The sequence below is a fragment of the Sturnus vulgaris genome, chromosome 1 (genome assembly GCF_052056855.1).
Source record: "Sturnus vulgaris isolate bStuVul1 chromosome 1, bStuVul1.hap1, whole genome shotgun sequence".
NCBI lineage: Eukaryota > Metazoa > Chordata > Aves > Passeriformes > Sturnidae > Sturnus > Sturnus vulgaris.
In genome coordinates this window covers 7,801,084-7,805,304 of record NC_142243.1, presented here as the reverse complement: position 1 = coordinate 7,805,304, position 4,221 = coordinate 7,801,084, and the positions used below count along the sequence as shown (strand labels likewise).

The 4,221-nt window shown below is 41.7% G+C and overlaps 1 long non-coding RNA gene across 2 annotated transcripts; it reads left to right on the top strand.

Annotated features, from left to right (window-relative positions):
* Positions 1-1,147: 1,147 nt before the first annotated feature.
* Positions 1,148-3,900, top strand: LOC148225059 (uncharacterized). Of its 2 annotated transcripts, none has more exons than XR_015798817.1 (2): positions 1,148-1,529; positions 2,894-3,900. It is a non-coding gene; the product is annotated as an uncharacterized LOC148225059 (long non-coding RNA). The 2 variants fall into 2 exon arrangements; XR_015798816.1 differs by having other exon boundaries at positions 1,183-1,342.
* Positions 3,901-4,221: the final 321 nt, after the last annotated feature.

Sequence of the window (4,221 nt, the reverse complement as noted above, 5' to 3'; positions counted from 1 at the left end):
TGTGTGGAGGCTCTTCACAGCCTCTGTGGCTGTGGCAGTGAGGTGGAGTCAGCTGCCATGGCCAGCTCCTGCAGCAGCAGAGATACAACACTTCTTTCCACAATGACTTGGCATAAACTGAGTTTATTTATGCTCCTGGACCGATAGTGGCAGCCCCTCAGCTGTCAGAAGCTGAGGAAACAATCTTTGCTCCTTAGACCACCAACAGAAGAGAGATTTCCAACTTCAAATAAACTAGTTTTTTTTACTAGCTAGTTTAATTTAGTTAGTAGGGAACTGGAGGAGATTGATGAACTGTGCTTGTAGCAAAGCTGCTCTTTCCAAAAACCTTGTGATGGCTAGAGCAAGATTTTGTTCCATGTGTTTCCCAGCAAAAGGGTTTTCCTTTTCACCTTCAGCAGCAAACACGGACTGCTTGAACTTGTATTTATTTTAAATAATTAGAATGTGGTGAGTTTAGGTCTTAATGCAGGTCATCAGTTAAATTTTAAATGTTTAGGGGCTTAAATAATAGACTCCATGTTATAGTGATATCAACAAAAAGGATCTAATTTGTTTTGTTTAATTGGAAAAAAAAAACCATTGCAGATTTTTATTTGCCTTGTTATCTCTATCTTTCATTATTCCAAAGAGATTCTGAATAGAGATGTTATCTCATCTTTAGCTGTGCTCTTGCAATCTTGCAATTCGTCAAACCAGTAATTTATGTTTCTGTTGAAAGGAGGTGAGAAGTAATTAACTCACGTATTGCATCCTTGTCTTTGCGGGCCTTTCATTTTCACTAAGTACCTGCACTAGCAGGTTTTGTTTTTTTTTAATTTCAGACTCTTCAAAACTTCTGAGCTTCCTCAGGAAGGCCAGCACTCTCAGCAGTGTACGTGAGTGCTCGATGCCTTGCAGAATTAAGCCCCAGTAGTCCAGCCCTGTATTGAGGTCATTGGTCATATTCACATTGACTTCAGTCTAGCAACGGGAATTCTGGTGTAGCAGGGTTATTTGTCCCACTGAATAACTGGCCCTGGTTCTCAGGATATTTCCTCACTCTGCTACGCACATCCACAAGTTGTTTACTTGCCCGTGTGTGCTTCTGGCAGCCTGTATTCCTGGATGACCTATTTTTGCAGGAATCAAATGCCCGTGGCAGCAGCATTTTATTGGCCCTTGCTGGGCTGACACCACTGCAGTGAGAGTGCTCGTGGTCAGTGACACTGCAAGTCCTGGCTGAGCAAACTCATTTCCTGCCAGCTTTGCAGCAGCTTTTATGTCAATCACTTACTAGCAGGAGAGGATGTGCTCATAAAGACGTGTTTTCCATTGACAGAACCAACTCCAAGGCTATCTGGTGAGCATGGGCCGTGTGGTGACAGCAATGAGGAGTTTCTGTGCAGAACACGCTGCTAAAGGAACCTGGACACCCTCCTCTTGTCCTACTGACCTGGGACTGAATCACATATAACTCATGGTTTCCTCTATAGTTTCATCTTCCTCAGCTAAAAATTTTAAGGGTGTGACAGATCAGCAGAGGTCAGGTGAGACTGGAGAGAGGGGGAGGAGTTGCTCTGGCTTGGATTTTTTTTTTTTATAACAAAGTTGGTCACACCTCTAATAGCCAGACTCAGCTGTGTTTTCAGGTAATCTTAATAACAGGTTGCTAGAGTGCTTAGCTTGTTCAATCCATTCAGTAATTAGAGCCGGTGCTGAAGTCATAAAACTGAGCATGGAGTGAGGTCTTAATGAGCATAGTAATTTGTCTGCAAGTACAGCTCTGTAGAGCTTCCTCATAAATGGCTTCCCCTTGGATGGAACAGTGCAGTCACCAAACAGGGCAGGTCCATGTGGCAGCTGAGGACAAAACTCGAGCATTTAAGTGACCATCAATAAGATCAGTTCAGCAGTGCAGGCCAAGGAAATTAAAGCTGGCAACACTCCAGCTGGGTTAGTTATTTTTTAAAGTCTCAAAGTGCTGAGAACTTTGTGTTTTTATTCAGTGTTAAGGCTGATAATTCCAGCAATGTTCACATGCTGAGGCAATGTTTTTAATGACTCAGGGGAAGAAGCTGTCTACTGAATCACCAGTATCCAAACCTGAAGAACCCTTTGCTTTCTGTAAATCTGAATATAATTAAGCATAGTCTTTTTCTTTTCATTAGGCATGAAATAACAGATTATGAGACTCCACTTACATAATAATAAAAATATTACTTGTTTTAGTTTTCTACCCCAGAATCTGAAAGCTACAATCTATTGCAGTGTGTTGTTTATAAGGAGTGAGAAAAGGATAGAACAAATAGCTAGAAGAAACGTACACCCAAAATAGGAAAACAACATTTCTGCTCATGAAATTCCTAAACCAGATGTTGTTAGAAGCTGGGAAAATATTCCAGAGGGCAAACCATGCAAGCTTGTGCTGTTCTAAAGCCGTTGGCCAATGTCACCCCTGGCGTGGCAGGAGCATTGATTTGATCTAGGGTGGCTGTCGTCAGCGCTCACCATGGTGAGTTCTCTGAACACCACAAGCAGTTCCATCAGATTAGAAGAACAGACAGTGGGTGTCCCAGACTATCCCAAAAATATGTAATTAAAAAAAGCACCAGGTAAACACTGCATGAGGACATGATTAATGGCAGAAGAACAGAGGGTGGAAGTTCAAGGAAAGGCAAAAATTATTAGTAACAGAACATACGTATTTCTCAAGATCTAGAATGTAGTAAGGAAGATCTTCAGGGATGAATACCATTAATTTTCAAAAGCAGACTAACTGGAATACTAGAAAATGCTGTAAAATAATTTTCTCACATTTTCATGTGTTGATTTGCTAACCTTTTCTTTAAAACATGTGTTACAAGAACTGCTCTGCAAATAATCTGGTTTCTTTTTTTTTTTTTTTTGTTAGAGCAGATATCATTCTGATGCTGACTTGTCTGTTTTCCAAGCAGAGATGTGCCAGAACATCAGCAGAGTCATAGGGATTACTCAATATTTGCCTGCTGAAGTGTTTGCAGTACCTGCTCGCAGAGACATAACATTTTTTTGGCTATATAGGTGATTTTCATCACATCCTCCAAATTGAGGTGTAGACCAGCTGTAGAAAGAAGGACCCTGAGGCCGTCATCTTAAGCTCCAGTTCTGTGCTTATGCCTGTGTTAATCTGGAATAGATCCCATTACGTTGATCTGAACTTAAACAAGATTACATGAAATTTAAGTATTGGTCATACTGGAGAGTTGTGCTGCATTCTCTGCTACACTAAGTGGATATTGCTATCTTAATTTTGGGACAAACAGGACACTTGTCATTAATGAATGATAAAAATAGGAGGCAAATCCAGAACTTTTCACCTCCAGTTTCTACAACTCACTTAGAAAGGTGTTCCATTGACTAGGCAGTGATGCGTTATCCACATTGCAGTGGCAGAAAAACAAGGAAGATCACAGCTGAACTCTGCTGAAATGCTAATGCAAAACTGGCCTCGTGTTAATCATTATGTTGGAGTGATTACATAACCTGGAAGAGCAGAGAAAGGCCACAAGCTTTATAGTTATGGCAAACTGGAAAACAGCTGGAAAGAAACAGTGGAAAGGGAAGACTTTTCTGCCACGTGTGTTTTGAGCTACAAGCAAAGCTCACTCGATGGCTCTGGTGTTATCATCGTTCTGAATTGTCTTTGTTTAATGCATGTGGAACCTCAGGTGCCCTGGCACACTGTTTTATACCTTTTTCATAGCTGCCTGGAGTTTCTTGTTAAGAAATCTGGTTATAAGAGTTAAAAGCTTAACATTTTAGAGGAGAAAATATGTAGTGTTTTACCATTCTCTGCTACAAAAATGGTAGATTTACCTCTTGCAATCAAGTGGGCACTGTCACTGGGTGTGATAATTTAAAGTTTTCACTTAAAAACTACAACAGCTTCTCTCCTAAATGTCCTGAGTGCCTCTCCTGCTGTTTGCCTCTCCCCTGAGCCACAGCAGCCCTCTCTGGCAGGTTGGGCCTGGGAGACATTGCTGCCTCTTGGATGCTGCAGCACAAGACGTTGTTCTGGGTCTGTTCATGATCCTCCTCTCCTTCTGAGGCTCAGGAGTTTCTTCTCTGGTGCCATTGTCTCCTGTTTTACTCTACCACCCACCTTGGAATTAGGGACTTTCTTTGCCTCCCATCCCCCCTCCCACTCATCTGGTGCAGCCACTGACCACATGGACATTTTGTTCTTCACTTTTCTGGGAA